This window comes from Mus caroli, chromosome 8 (assembly GCF_900094665.2).
Source record: "Mus caroli chromosome 8, CAROLI_EIJ_v1.1, whole genome shotgun sequence".
NCBI lineage: Eukaryota > Metazoa > Chordata > Mammalia > Rodentia > Muridae > Mus > Mus caroli.
The window spans coordinates 72,923,729-72,943,707 of record NC_034577.1 but is presented as its reverse complement, the minus strand read 5'-3'; the positions used below and the strand labels follow the sequence as shown (position 1 = coordinate 72,943,707).

Sequence of the window (19,979 nt, the reverse complement as noted above, 5' to 3'; positions counted from 1 at the left end):
GGAAGGAAGGAAGGAAGGAAGGAAGGAAGGAAAGAAAGGAGGAATGGAGGAAAGAAGGAAAGACAGGACAGGACAGGACAGGACAGGACAGGACAGGACAGGACAGGACAGGACAGGACAGGACAGGACAGGACAGGACAGGAAAGGAATACTGTAAGAGGCAGGCACTCCTGCTTAAAGGACTAACCAAGAAATCATGACATGGCCTAATTTCTCCACATCAGTTCTCTCTCCCACCCCAAGCCACTTTGTACCTGGTCTCACTCTGGCATCATTGCAAAACCATCCTAGACTGTGATTTCTTTGAGAATATTGCCCAAAATATCACACCCCCCTAAAACTTATATTTTGTTCTATACAAAGCACCTTGGTGTGACAATGAAAAGAAGCAAGTTTTGTTTCGTTGCTCTGGGAACACATGTTAAAATGTTACCATGCTGATGTTAAAAATGTTACCATGGTGATAAGATTGCCTCTGTAACCCTAACTCTTCCTCCACAACATTCCCTTCAAAGTAAGTTTCTCCACACAGTCATTCAGATCAGCATCTGAATATATTAATATGTATGGACCGCTGAGAAAAAGAAAAGAAAAAAATCTCGCAAACATATCTTGAAAAGTTTTTTTCCTCGTTCTATATTTTTATACCAGTAGCACATGTACCCAGGACCCTCCTTACTGATTTTTCCCCCAACCATCATGTTTCTCTTTCCCTACTGTTCCATCTAATACTGATTCCCCTTCAACCAGATTTTGTCTATCATCTCCCTAAACTGCCATCACTCCCCTCAACATCGTCAGTTCAACATCAGCATCCTCTGCGTACTGTCTAGGTATAAGTTACCATTATTTTCCTCACTGAAGATTCATGGATTGTGACTATAAGCAAAAGGTGACCATGGCATGATTTCAATAGGTATTTGAAAGTTTTAAGTTTCAATTTCCAGCCCCTACTTCCTCCACGCCTCCCTCCCCACCCCTTCCTCATTCTCCATTCTACTTCATAAACCAATGAGTTGACTTAGTACAGGAACCATGTGCATGGGTATAGGACCATCCACTGATGTACAGGCAGCCTATTCAGGATCATGCTCCTGAAGAAAACTGGCTCACATCCTGCCCCAGAAGCTGCCAACTGCCAATATCTCCAAGCTAGGGATGTGACCTTAGGAGCTCTATCCTCTGGGCTGGATCCTGTCTATGTGTTGTGTTGGTTGGTCACAGCTGTTGTGAGTTCATGTATGTAACGTCCATGACATGTCCAGAGGAGAGGATTTCACAGAATCCTCATCCTTCATCCTTATACCCTTTCTACTCCCCTTATTTCTTGATAATTTATGAGCCTTGGAGATCTTTTCCAGGTTCCATTTTTAAGTTTTAAAGATATATTGATGTCAATAAACTTGGAAAGAAGGCTACAACCCCAACAAAAAAACAAAACAAAACAAAAAAACCTTTAGGATATAGAACTTTTCTCAAGGAATTTGCTTCTCCTATTAGGAATTAAAGAAAACTAAAAATAAACAGAAACACCCTAATCTGAAATGTAATTTAATATTTAGCTTTGATCAACTGCAAATCAAAGCTCAGAAACAGGATTTTTTTTTCTACTAATGTCTATCAAATTTAAATTTCTTTCCTTATTTCAGTTCTCATTTTGGTTAGGTATATTCAAAAATTAATCCAAAATAAAAAGCAGTTAGTTCCTATTGCGATGCAACTATACAATATATTTCAGTATGACTCTATAAAATTGTAGCATGAAACAGAATTATCTAGATTCATTCACAACTCTAACCCATGTGAATTTTTTTCCGCAAAAGCTTTATCAGCAAAATATATACATTTTATACATCTTCATCTATACTCAATTTGTTTTCACGTATATGCCATTAGAATATTTGCATGGGTTTTCATAGTCTTAGGACAACATATGTAAATAAATCACACAGCAATTTGAAAATTTAGCAGCTAAATATGCAATCTGTTAAGCATAATCAGGCCTGCTATTCAACAACTATGTAATGTAATTCAGCCTTCCCAGAGAAAATATGTGTTTTGGGTAAGAGTATCTTCATAAAACTTGATGAAGTTTTCTATAAATCTGTATTGACGTGTTTTTGCATATTCAAAGGTAATATGCACAGCCTTCTGACTAATGCTTAAATAAAGGAAAAGCTAACATAACTATATCCTAACAAAACTCATTTCTCTCACTGCCTGCCCTTTGTAAACATAGTTCAGCATTTGGAGTTATTTTCAGAAAAGAAAGAAAGAAAAAAAGAAGAAGGAAAAGAAAGTAAAGAAAATTCAAATTCTCAAGATTTTGTTAATATAAATGAAAAATAATATCAAAAATTGATAGTTACCCATAATTTTTGTTCTATATTTTAATTTTTACTGTATACTTTATAAAGATAATGAACACCAAAAATCTTCCTTCTACTTTTTCAACAAAAAATTACTGTTTTGATGGCTCACAGAATATTTAAACTCAGTCATCAAAGAAAGTCAACAGTTCCATGTATCTAAAAAAAACTGTAAAAATATTAATTCAAAATAAGCTTTATAACCTTGGGCTGTTTTTTCATGAAACACGGCAGATCTCTTGCCAGGTGACACCATTTCTTTGGGTTCTGTGGGCAAAGAGAGAGAAGATTAATAAAAACAACCTTTCTTTTTACTCTTTAAATGCTTCTTAAAGAAGATTCATTAGTAATAAAGGTCAGAGAAGAAAATCATTTAACACCATACTCAGCTTCATTCAGCAGCTGCCCCAGGAGCCACTTGCTGTAAATGCCAAATAATTCCCCAAAGGTCCTTTCCTCCCTGCAGCTGAGAACATGGGTGACTGTGCAGATCCTCAGCCTGTTTTCTCTGATTCTCTTCTTTTCTCACACAGAAATAGGATTTGCACTTGGCAAAGAAAAGCATTAGCTCCCGTAATTTCAAAAGACAAGCTATAAGCCATGTTGGGACCCAACATTTATAGAAATACAAAAGCCTAAAATGCAATTTGCAATTATCCAAACCTACTTTCCTCCCTTTTCCTGAGAGGCTGGGCTGTGAAATATTCATGAGAGTTTGTGTCTTTCCACAGAAATCAAAAGATGACTGTAAATAATTGCAGATTACCCTCGATTCCCAAGCTTTTCTGTGCTATGAATGGGGAGGAAAGCTCTCTATGGGAGTCAGAAGTTATGGAAATATATCTTGCTCCCTCCCAGAGCATATAACAATCTTGAGGAGTGTCCCATAAAAGATTTTACTGCATCATTATCTGCAGGAGAAGAATCTCAAGTCTGAGGAACGGCTTTACAGAACGGGGTGTGCCGTACATAGGTGATAATTTTAAATTCACTTTTTAAGAGGGAGAAGCAGTATTAAATAATCGGGTATGGCAGCCATTATCAGAATAATCCTATAACTGCGATCACGACATCTCACCAGCTGTGAGAACTTGGGCAAGTAAATTAAACTCTGCATGGTTTCCTTCCCTCTGTAACACAGGGCTGATTGTGCTCCCTACTTTATAGAGTTAGCATGATGATTAAGTGAGATAAATAAATATGAAGGACATGAGACAATGCCAGACAAGCATAGCAAGTGTTGGCTAATACAATTATCAATGTAATTATTAGAATTATTAGCAACTTTCTGCTTTAGAAAGGGCTTATGGCCCCACTGAGAATCAACATCCTAGAGAGAGGCATGGTGGAGTGACTAAACCATAGCACACTGGAAATTGCCTCATTCCCCCATTGATTAATCAAAGTCTGTGATAGTAAAGGAAACACTGAATTTAAATCTTCGGCGGATACATGAAAGAGATTAGATCATGTTTTAGGAAGATAATCTATAAGCTATCAACAGCTTTCCTGCAGGATTTCCTCTTGAGTGGACTAAAGAAGCCTTCCAACAGTGTGAAATGCTTCAAGTGTCTCTTAACATATCTACCCTTGTCCTCTCTGGTGAAATATTGATTCCATTACAGAAAAACCTATGAAAAGCCAGGTTTTTATACCCTTAAGAGAAACTTTAGTAAACAAAACATAAACTGAATAAGAACTGTGCTGTATTTAGGATCACATATATCCAGACAATTATACCAAGAAATCTGAAAGCATGTTTTCTTTTCTTTTCTTTTTTTTTTTTTTGAGCAAAATTCTTTTATTTAATTGTCAGAGAAATTAAGAAAATATATTTCAGCTTGATATTCTTTTTTTATTACGTATTTTCCTCAATTACATTTCCAATCCTATCCCAAAAGTCCCCCAAACCCCCTGCCACTTCCCTACACACCCATTCCCATTCTTTTGGCCCTGGCATTCCCCTGTATTGGGGCATATAAAGTTTGCAAGTCCAATGGGCCTCTCTTTCCAGTGATGGCCGACTAGGCCATCTTTCNATACATATGCAGCTAGAGANAAGAGCTCCNGGGTACTGGTTAGTTCATCATGTTGTTCCCCCTATAGGGTTGCAGATCCCTTTAGATCCTTGAATACTTTCTCTAGCTCCTCCATTGGGGGCCCTGTGATCCGTCTGCTAGCTGACTGTGAGCATCCACTTCTGTGTTTGCTAGGCCCCGCATAGTCTCACAAGAGACAGCTATATCAGGGTCCTTTCAGCAAAATCTTGCTAGTGTATGCAATGGTGTCAGCATTTGGAGGCTGATTATGGGATGGATCCCTGAATATGGCAGTCTCTAGATGGTCCATCCTTTTGTCTCGACTCCAAACTTTGTCTCTGTAACTCCTCACTGATAAGTGGATATTAGCCCAGAAACTTAGTATACCCAAGATATAAGATACAATTTGCAAAACACATGAAACTGAAGAAGAACGAAGACCAAAGTGTGGACACTTTGCCCCTTCTTAGAATTGGGAACAAAACACCCATGGAAGGAGTTACAGAGTCAAATTCTCTTAATATGTTCAGAGAATCCCTAAGGAAAAATTAGCAACATTGGAATAAAACTGGACAAAATACAAACATTCCCAGTAATTGAAATCATCATAAAATAGGTTAGAAAATACTGTTTCAGAGCCAAGGACCTGGCTCAGTGCATAAAAACAACACAAAAAGTACTTGCCATGCATGTTGGCATGCATGCATGCCCTGGGTTCAGATCCCAGAAGCCATGTGAAAAGTCCCAAGTGTTAGTGCCAGCATTTGGAATGCCAGTCTGCTTGTATGAAGTGGAAGGCAGGAATGGAGGAAGCTCCAAAACATTGCAGGTCAGCTCTACTGGCACAGCAGGGAGAAACCCTGCTTAACATAGTAAATGTGGTAAAGGGGCTGAGACCAACATCTGAAGGTCATTCTCTGATCTCTGCAAGTCGGAGCCCTGCACACAGATACAGAATACACACACACACACACACACACACACACACACACACACACGCACACGCACACACACACACACACACACACAAATTCACTCACTTTCACTCACATATATACATGTGAATATATACATATATATGTATATTCTGACATGCAAACACATATGTACATAGATCCACACCCTTTTATACACACATGTACACACTGTGAACAAATACATGCACACACATCCACAAAAAGAATGTTTTAGAATCAGAAGCTCATTACATACATTTTGAAAATAGAAAATTGATGATCTGAAATACAACTAGAAAGCTTTGGATTTCTACCCATGGAAGTGGCAGAACATAAGTCTCTTCTTTCAAACCAGGCAGTCTGAGAATTTGCAGGCACTTTAAGAAATGAGTGAAACGTTTCACTCAAGCATCAGGCAGGCCTCTTCCTAGACTCTTACTACCCAGAGGTTTTTATCAAGTTCCTTTAACTCACAGAAACCGTCCTTGACTTTGAATGCAAAACTGCATATGAAAACCTCATAGGAAGAACAACAACATCAACCAACCAGACGCCCCTCCCCAAAGTTCCCAGGGACTAAACCACCAACCAAAGAGTATGCAGGGGGTACCCATGTCTCCAGCTGGATATGTAGCAGAGAATTCTGCTACATGTAGCAGAGCACTGGGAGGGGAGCCCCTTGGTCCTATGGAGGCTTGATGACCCAGGATAAGGGAATACTAGCCTGCTGAGGCGGGTGTGGGTGGGCGGGTAGGGGAGCACCCTCACAGAGGCAGAGAGGAGGGCAAAGGGGATAGGGGACTTGTGGAGAGGAATTTGGAAAGTGGAATAACATTTGAAATGGAAATAAGTAAAACAACCCATAAAAATGAAAAAAATGAAAAAAAGGAAAGAAATCATAATTTAAAGTTAATTTTCTGTTCAGAGATAGATTCTGCAATTAATTTGCTGATCTGCTGAGGCTCGCAGTCATGGGCAGGGATCTGCAGCTCCCTTTGGTTCCTTCCTTATCTATTGACTAACTTTGTGCCCTGATGTCCCCGAAGCGAAGAATGAGAAGAGCAATGGGAAGTTCACTTTCTGGCCACTGAAATCAAGGGGACTCAGGATCTGAGTCTAGCATGTGTTTAAGGCTGAGTGTGAACAAAAGTACATTTGCCCAAGTTCTTGGATGAGCCTCATCCCCTGAAATCTTTGAACTATCTATCTATCTATCTATCTATCTATCTATCTATCTATCTATCTATCTATCTACATATATATATATATATATATATATATATCAATGCAACCATAGCTCCAAGTGATACCTTTCACTTTTATCTACCAAGAATAATTCTGCTGCTAGACAGTTCTTAAGGAAGGGCCTACAGTAATGGAAAATGTGTACACTGGCCACAGTAGAAGCAGCTACATGCTGCCCAGCCACCTCCACTTGGCTGAGCTCTAGCTGCTCACTAGTCCATCTCTTTGCATTTTCTTTATCAGAAAGCAAGGTACTTCTACTCTCTCTCCTGAACTTTCAGAGACTGAATTAAGCTCTCCTTTTGACACCTCTTACCAGCACCAACAGCACCAACCTTACCTTCCTCCCTCTGTACACAGATATACCTAGATATCTAGCATATTCTCAGCCAATTCCAAATAAACCTTCCTGCAATCTCCAGACCCCAGGACCATTTTATTTTAGAGATGTAGAACTTACCTGATTCTTGTCTTGGTAATGGGGAATTTCTCCCAGGTGACCTAGTTCATAAATCATGTGAATATCTGATAGCCACTGTTGCAAAAGGGTCAATTTTTAAACAGTTTTCTATCTTGTGGTGGTGATTTTTTTCACAATTCCTGCTTATCTACAGGAAATTACCTAAAAATTACATGTCTATTGGATACTCTATTCCATTTTATGATCATTCAGTGAGTGTTATACTGTTCTTCAGTTGTATCCTTCCTGTAATATCAATCAGAGTCCCAAGTGTCTGCGTGGTGTTCTCTCATTTCCATTCTTAATAACATTCTTAAGGCTTAGGTCTTACCTCTCAGCACCAGCCAAATTTACCACCTGTCAAAAATTTAATGCCTACTTTCCCACAAAGTGATCCCCAGGTACTTTGGACTCTGTTGGTTGTATCATTTGCCACCACTGTATAGCAATTAAGTCAAGGGCTCCAATTCATTTTGACTCCTTGCATTGCCTTGTGTTGTCTTGTCTCCCCGACTATTCCACATTCCTCAAGGACAGGTGCATGCTGTGACTATTGCTGATCTCCCTTGCCACTTAATGCAATGACTAATACATCAAAAAAATCCTTAATAAGGAGATTCCACTTCATACAGATTAAATATTAATGCAGATAAAAGAGTTGACTTATGGAGCATGAATATCTCACTGTGTCTTCTGAGAACAATTGCATAGCAAGTCCTTATTTTTGCCACATCAAATATAAATTAAAAAAAAAAACTGAAGGATAAAAAGACACAGAAGATGCATGCAAGAAGTCACAGTATCACACAAAGGATGATACTACGTGGGAATATATCCAAAGGCAGTCCGTGTTTGACCTTGTTTTTCTGCCAAGGATAGCACTTGCCTCGAGGGTAATTAAGATAGTTACAAGATAAACTGAAAAGGAGAATTGGGTTTTGACATCTGGCAGAATCTTGGAGCCAAAGCAAAATCAGGTTTTACTTAGAGATAAAACAAGATTCACATAAAAATATTAGACTATGTGGAACTAGGTCATGGGTTCAATCCTCAAAATAAATAAAACACAAGACTAGTGTACAAATTGTCATTCAGTCCTTTGGTTTTAAGGATTAATAATTTAGATCCAGACTACTCCCAAAGGTATGTATGTAGCATTAGCCGGCAGTTGTGGTGTCTTTAAGAGGTAAGAGAATGAAAAAAGTTACTGGAAGTCTGTCCTTGAAGGAATATCAAAACCCTAAATAAATGACTTAATCCTTTCCTGGCCACCATGAGATAAACAAGTCTCCTCTGACATGCACCTCTTTTCATGATGCACCATCCTGACATAGGGCTAAAAAAAGAGAGCAGAATAAGCACAGAATCAAAATTAGGGACCTGGAGACCAGAAGTAACCTTTCTTTCTTATAAGTTGATTAGGCTGTGCATGATGTCACAGTGATGAAAAGCTAACTAATGTGATGTGGATGTGAAACAGGAAGACTAACTGAAGAGGAAGAGGTCAGCAAACCCTCATGTCTGTTTTCCTTGAGGGAAACACTCACATGGAAATGACATGAGGGTGAAAGGAGACCTGGGGGTAGAAAATGAACGTTCATGGCTCAGAGTTAAGATCCTCAGAGAAACTGAACTCACCACTTAGCAAATCTTGGCTTATTGTGAGGGTAATATGAGGTGTGAGAAAAGGGAATTCTGCACAAAGATGGAGCTGAGACAAGATGGCATCATCCATAGCCAATAGGAGGAGTCCAAAAAACATGGACATTCTCAAATGTCTTCAATAAAGAGTGTGTGAATATTGAGTAGGCTGGCAGAACCCACCACCCTGCCAGAAAATGAGGTCTTATTAGCCTTGTCCCTGCCCACCCTTACAAATTGCAAGACTACAGAGGGGTGAGCAGAAGACAATGGGAAGTGTCTAAAAGTACAACCGCTGAGCCAATCATCAACCTATCCGGTAAAAGAGAATGAAAATTAATGTAGCTTATGTCACTATTTTATAGATAAGAACACCAGACTAGAATGACAGACATCCATCCTTGAGTGTTATACATGAAGTATGAGGGAAAAAAACTTTTTGTGTTTATAACATCTGCTCATGTTTGGATACATTTTCCAATACTCTCCTGAGCCCACATTGTTTCTTCACCATGAATATAAAATTGTGTTATTTCTCAACATATAGAAATAAAAACTCAAATTCCATTTTAGATAAATGCAAAATAAAATCATTTTAATTAATTTATTTTTGACATTATGAAGTGCATTTAAAATCAAGACACAGATAATATACAGAAAATTGTTAGGTTTAATTTGTAAATTTAGAAATATTACTGAATTGAGAGTCATACAAAAATAAATTATGTTATCATAAAATAATCAATAAATAAAAGGGAAGTTATGACACTTGAAATAGGGTGATAAGTAAAATATTTGGAATAAGACTAATAAGACATGTTTATAACTTCTATATCAAAGACCTAGAAAGCATGTGAATGAGCAGAGAATGACAGGACATGCTCGTACATCAGAAGGCTCACTCATCAGTATGTTAATCCTCCTACACTTGACTAGTGCATTCAGTATCTCACAGTCAATTCTTAGCTATGGTAGTTTGGTTTTATTTTTTTATGACAACATTTATTCAGAAATGTAAGGATCAAGATTACCCAAGTCAATGTTAATGGATAAAATAAGAATTTGAAACTGTTGCATTTTTTACATATTAAAACTTAAAAAGTCAGGAGACATCTCAACAAAATGTTCACCATACAAGCCTGGTGACCTCAGTTCTGATCCTGAACTCATGTAAAAGTTGAATGTGAGGGTGCACATCTGTAGTCCAGGAGGCAGAGGCAGGAGAAGTACTGGGAAGCCCCAGGTCCACTGGCACAGTGAAGAGGCAAGAGACAAGCAAAGCCTTGCCTCAGAACCACATATGAGGTGAGAATGGACTTCCAAAGTTATTCTCAGACTTTACTCACACACCATGGCACACTGAACTCACATATGCATCATACACATGAAACACTATACATGTACATACACATATGCATACACACACACACATATATATATATACATGTACATATATATGTATATACATATATTTAATTAAAAACTTAATTAAAAGGTTTGATACTTAAAGCAACTATTTGATTATGTGTGTATAAACATATCTTCTTATAGGGTCCAAAAACAAACATATACAAATTGGTAGAAGGGAGGATAATTCCAAATATCTGCTTAGGGCAACAGAAGTACTAACTCTTACATAAGGAACTCTCGGCTGCATGGATTGTAGACCTAGTATATGGAAAATAAGAGAAGCAAATAACTTTAAAAGAAAGTGCCATTTTCATTGTCTTTGTAGTAGACAGTGATTTCTTAAGCATCATTTAACTGATCCATAAGAATTTTATTTGTTATTGAAATAAAAATATTATCTTCATCAAAAGATTTCAAGTAGAGAATGAGGTGCCAAGTCACAGAGTGCAAATATACTTCTTCTATACATCAGACAAATAGCTGATACTCAGAAGGTATAAAGTGATTTTCACAAATAGTAAGAAGGCAGACCACTCAATAAAACTATGCAAAAATAAATAGAAATGTCACCAAAGAAGACACACAACTTTTCAACAAAGATATTATAAAATCTTCACATTTGTTAGTACTGTGAAATGTCAGATAAAATCAGATTTGACTACATAAAGAATATAAAAAAGAAAGCTAATGGCAACGAAGAAAACAGATGTGGGAAAGTGGTACAGCTGTATCCTGATGTGGGAAGGTGGTACAGCTGTATCCTGATGTGGGAAGGTGGTACAGCTGTATCCTGATGTGGGAAGGTGGTACAGCTGTATACTGCTGGTGAGGCATGGAGTGGGTGTAGTTCTCAACAATTAGACCACTAGCATCTACTTAAAAACTGGACATTGTGCATCTTTTACCTGGGAATATCCATGTTCAGACATATAGCCATGCAAAGCATCTCATGGTTGTCAAAAATTTATATTCAGACATATTAATATGAACCCTACTTATATCAAGAGTATTAAATGACTTAAATCCCCGTTAACAGAACAGATAAATAAATGAAGATTTTTCGTAAAATCAAATGGTATATATTAATAAGAAGGAACAAAGTCCACTGACATGAAGAGTGTGATGAATATTACAGACAACGTTGAAGGAAAGAAGTCACATGCAAGGATGTTTGTGGCATGGGCAGCCTTTTGTTAGCAGCCACCTGTGTCTTCTTGGAATTCAAATGGTGAAAAGGACTACCTGTGTGATTGGATTTAGAGGCCTCTGGGGAAGTAGTAAAGGTATTTTGTTTAATCACACTTATTTGTTTATTTGGTGAGAGGAGGGCTCACAGAGATCAAAAGTCCACAGAGGTCAGAGGACAACACATATGAGTTGATTCTTTTCCTCCAGCATGTAGTCATCAGCCTTGGTACCTTGTGCTTTGGCTGCTGAGCCATCTCACTAGCCCCAGTAGTAATGGTCTAATGGCATCCTTTGGAGTTGTTCTAATCCCTAATGACTCATTTTCTCATAAGAAGAGTCCCTGGAGGATTAAGATCAAGGCAACTCACAGACCTTGCCTTCACAGGTTTAAACTTTATGGTTTTGTGGAAAGCACAGGCCCTAGGTAGGAACCTCACTTTGAGTTCTGGTCTTTGCTGGCACCTGTGGTTTGAAGTATGATACATTTTGATGGTGTTGGGTGAGCTTTGTGATTACAGGGTGATTACAGGGTGGGAGACAGCCAATACTCTAGAATGAAAGACACTTTCAACTTAGGATATTTTGAAGTAATGAAGGATTAGTTATAAAGGAACCCTGAGTATGCCAAGTACATCCTGTGGCTGCTGATACAAACTGTGTAACAGTGAGTTGTGAGAACTTCAGGAGAGCCTTCAGGATGCTGAAAATGTTTTATTTTGTTGACCTTTCTCTTATGGCAAGTGTGCTCCCTTTGAAAGACAAATTACCAAGCTGGACACTTAAGCTGTATTTGCTTTTCCATATGCTTTCTCCTAGGCACACTATCATCTTAGCTCCCAGTGTATAACCCACAGAACAAGAGGCACAAGTGGATGCTTTGTAATGATCCTTGATTTGAAAGAACATCAGGAGGAAATAAAAATGCAGAATTCATTACCATCTATAACTGCAGAACCAAGCCTTCAAGACAGTCCCACGAACAGAACATTATTCTCTAGAACAAACTGTTTTCAGTATAGCAACACATACACACTACTCAGTTTCTAAAACATATTTGCATAATACTGAACAGTGCATATGTTTGAGAGTTTTATATTTTTAATTTATACAACTTTAGTGAAGAAATGAATCAGATTGTCAGTGTGATAATCTTTGGAATTAATTGCTTTTGCAAATAGTATGAAACATACTACCAATTGTATTGCTGTGTAATTCCTAAGCTTATTGGCTTAGAAAATAATTAGCCAAGAAAAAATAGAAATGAAAGAGTCTTAGAATTACACATTAAATTTAGAAACATCTACATTTAAACTGCTGAAAGGAAATGTAAATAGAAAAATAAAGAAATAAGATAAATACATGTTTGTGCATACTTACAAGCAACCAGACAGGAAAGTCTTTTGTTTCTGTGACCCATAATTAAAACCTAGATCAGGAATCACTAATAAGAGACCTCTGAGGAGATGTTATGGTCCAGACCATTAGAAAGGTGTGCTCAATCCATGCAAGAGACAGGTAGAAAGAAAGCAAAACAACTAAGGCCAATTCCATGTTTAATGCACAAAGAGAAGGTTAGGAGAAACTCAATTCTAATCTTGTATTCTATTTCTTTAAATATACTTTTATGTGATTAACTTCAACACCTTTTCAAAGATACCCTATGATAGGTACTGGAGATTTCTTCTAGAATGACTATAAACCTCCAAACTCTCATATGCTCAGGTTTCCATAATATTTACATATAGCCTATTTATCATCCTATACACTTAGAACTCTGTCTAGGTTATTTACAATATCAAATAAAAGGTAAATGTGTGTGGGACGATGCTATATCCTTGTCAGTTAGTAAACAACATGTTTGACACAATTCAATTGTTCACCAAATATACATCCATCTCCAATCTGTTGGCTGAGTGCATGTGGGAGCCAAATGTAACAAAGTATTCATAGTTTTGCTGACCATTTTAGTCCCTCAGATATATTTGATTCTTTGCTATTTATTGAAAGAAAGAAATAAGAAAATATTTTTCATACACAACTTTGTAGGTTCAGAACTTCTGTTTCCTGAGAAATTTTAAAATTCTTTATATCTGTGCATGCAGATGACACTGAGTGAATTTAGTGGGTTCCATTCATGTGTTTATGTAAGGTTTTGTGTGTGTGAAAATGTGTGGCAACAATGGCTTAAGAAGAGGAGACTCATGAACTTGTAAGGGAAAGGGACACAAACATGGGAGGAATAAGAAGAGGAAGATAAAGGGAAGAAACCAAAAAACTACACCTTAATTAGAATTTATAATATTTATCTATCATCTATTTATTTATTTATATGTTGTGCATTACTTTCAAAGTGACTTCTTGCTCTTAATAATACACATTCAGCTCTGTCAAACCCAAGCAATTCATTGTGCTGAGTTGTTTCTTGCTCATTAATATCCATAACAACCTTTGCTCTTGTGGCTATGTATTATAGATCAAGAAGTTGACAGTTGACCCACACTTTGGTTACTCTAAGTGCCTGAGTCACAGGGCCAGTGATTAAGGATAGGATGTGTAAGCAGGTAGCTCTCAGCCTTTTATCCACAGTTTTCAGTTGAGCTAACACACCTTGCTCTTTCCATGAACAGAACAGTACTATAAAATATATTGTGTTCTTATGTCTTATTAAAATAAATTATTTCATGGCTGAAGAGATGGCTTAATGGTTCAAAGCACTGACACTGGCTGTTCTTACAGAGTTCAGTTCCCAGTACCCACCCACGGCTCATAACTCTCTGAAACTCTCCCTCCAGGTAACCCAACACCTTCTCTGGTTTCCACAGATGGTGTATACACATGGTACATATACATACATACAAAATAAAAATTAAATTGAAAACACTCACACTTATTACCTATTATTGTAGGCTAATATAGTTTATATAAATCTACAACTACAAAAATTGTCTAATTTGTGCATGTCTTTGTAGTTTTCTATATTTTTCAAGTACTCACTAATATTACAAACATACTGTCTTGAGTTTGCAGTGTGTGGTCTGTAAGACAGTGTATTCAGTATTCAGTTTTCCTTGAAGCACACATACACCTCCAATAGCTTTCTTTAGATTACTTCTTTACATATTTCATTATGGTTTTTTAACACCTTTGATTTCATGCCAGTATCAGAGTGAAATTGAAAGACCCTAGATCCATTATACTCAGAGAAGTAGGAAACCCAGAGGCATCCCCATTGTTGACTGAACACTCATTAGACACAACCCAGAGGAACGGAGTAAGATTCCTCATTTCCTAAGTACCAAAGGAGAGCTAAAGGCATAATAAAATTCAATAAGGCTGACCATATGGTAAAGCCTTTAAACTAAATGATTTTTAAAATCTTTTCTTTAATTTATGTCCCTGGGTTTGGTGAAAGAAAGTCTTATCAACTTTAGCACAAAGTGTATTAAAATTATTATAGAGTGTTTCATTATCCCTATCTATTGTTTCTGACAGCAATATTATTAAATTTGAATAAATTCATTATCGAGGACTTAGGAAAGTTTCTCTTTAGCCATATTTAGTTCAAAGTGCAAAGCTGTCTGTTTGTATGCCTCTGTACTCCCTACTGGAGACACAAATGTCACCAACTGCCACTCTGGAGAACTGACATGTCTAAGAGCTGATGAGCAAATGTCTATGCAAGTTCCTAAGGCAAGAGATTAACAGAAAAAGAGCTAGTGTTTGATCAAATTCCTGTGTGACCTAATGCTGCATTATGGCATAGAGCAGATCTCAGTCTTTCTGAGTCCTCACCAGCATACCTTTAGTTCTTACATATACACTTGCAAGCTGCCCTGTAGATTTCTTGCTCTTGCCATAACTTATCATAGAAAAGTTCCAGATGAATAATTGATTTGTGGTATTCAATTCTTGCTTCATGCTAAAAAAAAAAAAAAAACCACTCTCAACAATGAAGCATACTGAGTGTGTGTGTGTGTGTGTGTGTGTGTGTGTGATCTCACTGAAAAACAAAATCAGCTTCAAAATCCAGAAATCAGTGTAAAAAAAGTCAGTCTCATTTCACTTTTTAAACTAAGATAAAATTATACATTCTGTTGTTATTGTATGCTATTTTGTTTTGTTTACTATTAAATAAAATACCAATACTCAAATCTTTAAAAAAAAGTTTTTTATCCTATGGTGTTTGAGAATTGTCTCCACAGGCTCATATTTTTTTTAATATTTTTCCGTTTTTTTTTTTTACTAGCAATATGTTGAGTTTCATTATAACATCTACATACATTTGTTTTAACTTTCTTTTCTTCCCCACGATGCTCCCCTTGCTCCGATGCATCCTTCTCTTTGGTTCCCACCTTCCCAGAAGGTGATTATTTTTCTTCTGTTTCCATGATGTCACACTTTCTTACCCACTCATTTCTGCTTCCCTCACATTAGGATTCTTCAAACAGTCTCATCATTTCTCTCTTCATTGATGTTCTACATATAGATTTACATAAATATCTGTTTTACTATTTTATCCAAAGAGACCTGTGTGGCTTTGCTATTGAGTATTTGACTCCTGTTTAATGGAACTGTCTGGGAAAGAATTAGAAGGTTTGGCCTCATGGAAGGAGTGGGCTTTGAGATCATTCCCAGTTAGCTTTCTTTCTGTCCCATGGTTGTGTCTCAGGATGTTACCTCTTAGCTAATGCTTCATTGCCATGCCTGCCTGCCTGCTGCCATTCTCCCTCTTATGATGCCTTGGGCTCACACTCTGAAATTATAAGACTCTATAAACTATTTTTGTCAAAAAGTTACCATGGTCCTAGTGTCTTATTACAGCAATAAAAAAAGAAACTAAAGCATACCCTTCTCTTTGATACTGGATATTGTTTTCTAAAATATGAACTAGATACAATAACAATTTTAATTTTCTTGAGGATATAATATCAAAGAAAATAATTACTTTTATATTATTATCAATAAGAAAGAAAGGGACATCTTTCTTTGAGTGTGAAGTGGGCATTACACAGGGATAAAAAGTTATTGTTAGATTTTTAGTGTTTAGAACCATATTACAGTTATGTAAGATAATATTTGTTTCTGGAATGTGAAAAATTGCTAACATACTAGAACATAGCACCAGGCATGAATATAAAATAAAATAATACTAAAAGCAACAAAAACAGAAAGGAAGAGGGACTTTGGACATCTATAAAAGATCCCAATAATTGTGAAATTTAGTAGTAAAAAAGTAAGGCCAAATTAGTTGTAAGTTTATTGAATTAAAAGTAATAACAAAAGTGTGTTTTGTAGTTATAATGCCACAGTGGGACTGGAGAGATGGCACAGCAGTTAAGAACACTGACTGCAGCTGGGCAGTGGTGGCGCATGCCTTTAATTCCAGCACTTGAGAGGCAGAGGCAGGTGGATTTCTGAGTTCAAGGCCAGTCTAGTCTACAGAGTGAGTTCCAGGACAGCCAGGGCTACACAGAGAAACCCTTCCCCCAAAAAACAAAAAAACAAACAAAAAATGAACACTGGCTGCTCTTTCATAAGGCCCGGGTTTGGTTCCCATCACCCAAATGGCAGCTCTCAAGTATCTGTAACTCCATTTTGAGGAGATCTGATAACTTCTTCAGGCCTCCTAAGGCAACAGGCATGCATATAGTATGCAGCTATAAGTGCCGGACAAATACCCATACACATAACATAAAAGAATTTTTAAATGTATTTTAATGGCATTAAAATGTCATGTTACCTTTGAAAATTGCTGTGAAGACAGTATTTTACTGACTCTTGCTCAAGCTAATCACATTGATCACTGTCTAAATCTTTATAATGCTATCTAAGAAAGATAATTTTAAAAATGCGTTCATTTCTGAGATATTCTGGCTTGGTCCAGAGAAGACAATTTTCCCAATAAGTGCTTTCTGTGCATAACTCATTGAGAATTATATGGGCTAGACCTAGACCCCACACACATATGTAGGACATATTCAGCTTGATCTTCATGCTATTCTTCCAACTTCATGCTGGTCTCCCAACAACTGGAGCAGGGGCTTTCCCTAAATCTGTTGGCTGCCTGTGGATCCCATTCCACTTGGGCTGCCTTGTCCGGCTTCAGTGAGAGTGGATGAACCTAGCCCTGCAGTAACTTGATGTCCCAGGGAGGTCCTCCCAATTCTCAAAGAAAGGGGACACCGAGAGGAAGTGGGCTGTAATAGGAAAGTAAAGCGAATAAATAAATTAACCTGTAAAAATATATGACTTTATAATAATTTCATTGTGCAAAATAACTAACATTTTATTAAAATCACTCAGTACCCCTGAGAGCTGTGTCTCTAGTTGCATATGTAGCAGAGGATGGCCTAGTCAGCCATCAATGGGAGGAGAGGCCCTTGTTCTTATGAAGATCATATGTCCCAGTACAGGGGAATGCCAGGGCCAGGAGGCGGGAGTGGGTGGGTTGTGGAGCATGGCGGGGGGGAGGGTATATGGGACTTTGGGGATAGCATTTGAAATTTAAATGAAGAAAATATCTAATAAAAAATCACTCTAAAGTAATTTTAAGAAAATCTTTTGCCATGCTGGGCTAAATTAATTCTTCCCACGTGATCACATGATTTTATAGACATCAGAAACTTCTGTAGAGAATATAAACAAACAAAAAACAGATAAAAACATAATGGTGAGGGGCTCGTGAGATGGCTCAGCGGTTAAGAGCACCGCCTGCTCTTCCAAAGGTCCTGAGTTCAAATCCCAGCAACCACATGGTGGCTCACAACCATCAGTAACAAAAATCTGATGCCCTCTTCTGGAGTGTCTGAAGACAGCTAGAGTGTACATACATATAGTAAATAATAAATAAGTAAATAAATCTTAAAAAACATAATGGTGAAAGTATATACAGGAAAACAGAAATAACATCTAAATACAAGACTACTAAACAATCTGGCAAAGTATGAAATATAATGTGATGCTCTATAATCTATGATCAAAGAATGATTTACAGGTCACAGAGTCTAGCGGCCACCACTGCTATTATTGTGCTAACTGTACATAGTATTACACCAAATCCCATACATTAATGTATCTTTCAACCTTTTTATTAAAAAAAGCTTCTTTTAGTGGTAGATTATGATTAACAGAGAGATCCACAAATACCCAGTTTGCAGAGAATTAAGAGACTGCTGTGTGCTCAGCTTAAATGAAACAAATGCATCAGCGTTTCTCCTCCCAAGGCTCAGAGATCACTGGGAAAGAGCAGACAGAAAGATTGCATGAGCCAGAAGATCAAGGAGTTTGTTCTAAGATTGTGTCTCCTACTACCATCAGAAGTTGTACCTGCGAAGTCACATGATTGCCCAAATGTTAGATGCACAAGGATGACACCAATAAAAATGTCAAACTAGATGGAGAAGAGACCTCATGCCCATGAGGTCTCAATCCTACACAAAGAACCACCAGGAACTGAGTGAAGCTGGGAGTGGGAGAAGTGGTCTTCCCTGGGGAAGCATGCCAACTAGCTGTTCAGTTTCAAATGTTCAGCCCGAGAGCAAGTAACATTGTATGGATTCAAGAGGTTATATTTATGAGTATATATGTTTATATAAATACATATGTGCATGTAATAACATTCAACATGTGGAAAATCATACTTGTCACTAGAAACCTACCCAACTTCTTGGAGCTAGAGGAAGCATGCACCTCAGAAAACCTCACACCTCCTCTAAATCAGCACAATTCCTATGTTCTAAAAAACTATCCCTTATATTCACACTGTAGTTCTGACTCCTCATCAAGACAGTTCTTGCAACAGACAGAGACAATTCAGAAAACCACAACGTGTCAGCTCCAGTGACTACATCTACCACAGAAGTCCTGCATCAAAGGCTCGGGGAACATTGAGGAACAGAAAGAAAAGTGATCAGACGAGCCAGAGAAAGAGGAAATCTGCTGTGTGGTTCCCTAAAACTTACAGGGAAGCTTCACCGTGAAACCTCAACATTATGGCTGCTTAAACAAGACCTGAACAGGTACAACACCAATAGATGTGCTAACCCAGAAGGGGAAAACTCATGGGTCCCCACCCCCAGCCAAAGAAGTAGAAGGCAACCAAGAATTGCTGAGCATGGGAGAAATAGCCATCCCAGGGATGGACCCCTTAACTGCTTATCCAACTCTCAGTGTTCAGTTCTGCAATCATAGATAAGCAAATAGCACTGAATAGACTGAACAAGCTATGTTTATATCTCTATGCATATATATTTCCTATTTGATAACTGTGGCTTCTGTGACATTTGTTGTCAAGTTCTTAGAAATGTCTTAAATTTTCACACCAGATCCAAGATATTACAACTGAGTATGTTGTTACCAATAATAAAAACTGATTGTTGGCTACCTATGTTGGTAACTGTTATAAAGTGCTCTTCCTTAAACGTATTGTTCTTAATGTCTTTCTTGCTTCAGGCTTTGCTCATTATTCTATTAATTTTAATTTTATTTTACCTTATTTCCTCAAAAAACCCTTTTATCCATAAAAAAATATCTATTTTACTTCTTGCTTAAAAGCTTACTGCTAAGAGACATGGAGCACTTAGGCAGAATTCATGAGGCCTTTCATTCAATGCCTGGTAGTGGTAAATCATTAGTAATAATAAAATAATAATAATAATAATAATAATAATAA

General features: G+C 37.4%; 1 protein-coding gene across 3 annotated transcripts in view; it reads right to left on the bottom strand.

Moving 5' to 3' along the window:
• Positions 1-19,979, bottom strand: part of Inpp4b (inositol polyphosphate-4-phosphatase type II B) — a 748,293-nt gene that overhangs the window by 613,770 nt on the left and 114,544 nt on the right. For all 3 annotated transcript variants that reach the window (XM_029480343.1, XM_029480345.1, XM_029480344.1), the window contains exon 2: positions 2,574-2,636. The gene's annotated coding sequence lies outside the window, so the exon portion shown is untranslated. The remainder of the gene's footprint in view (positions 1-2,573; positions 2,637-19,979) is intronic.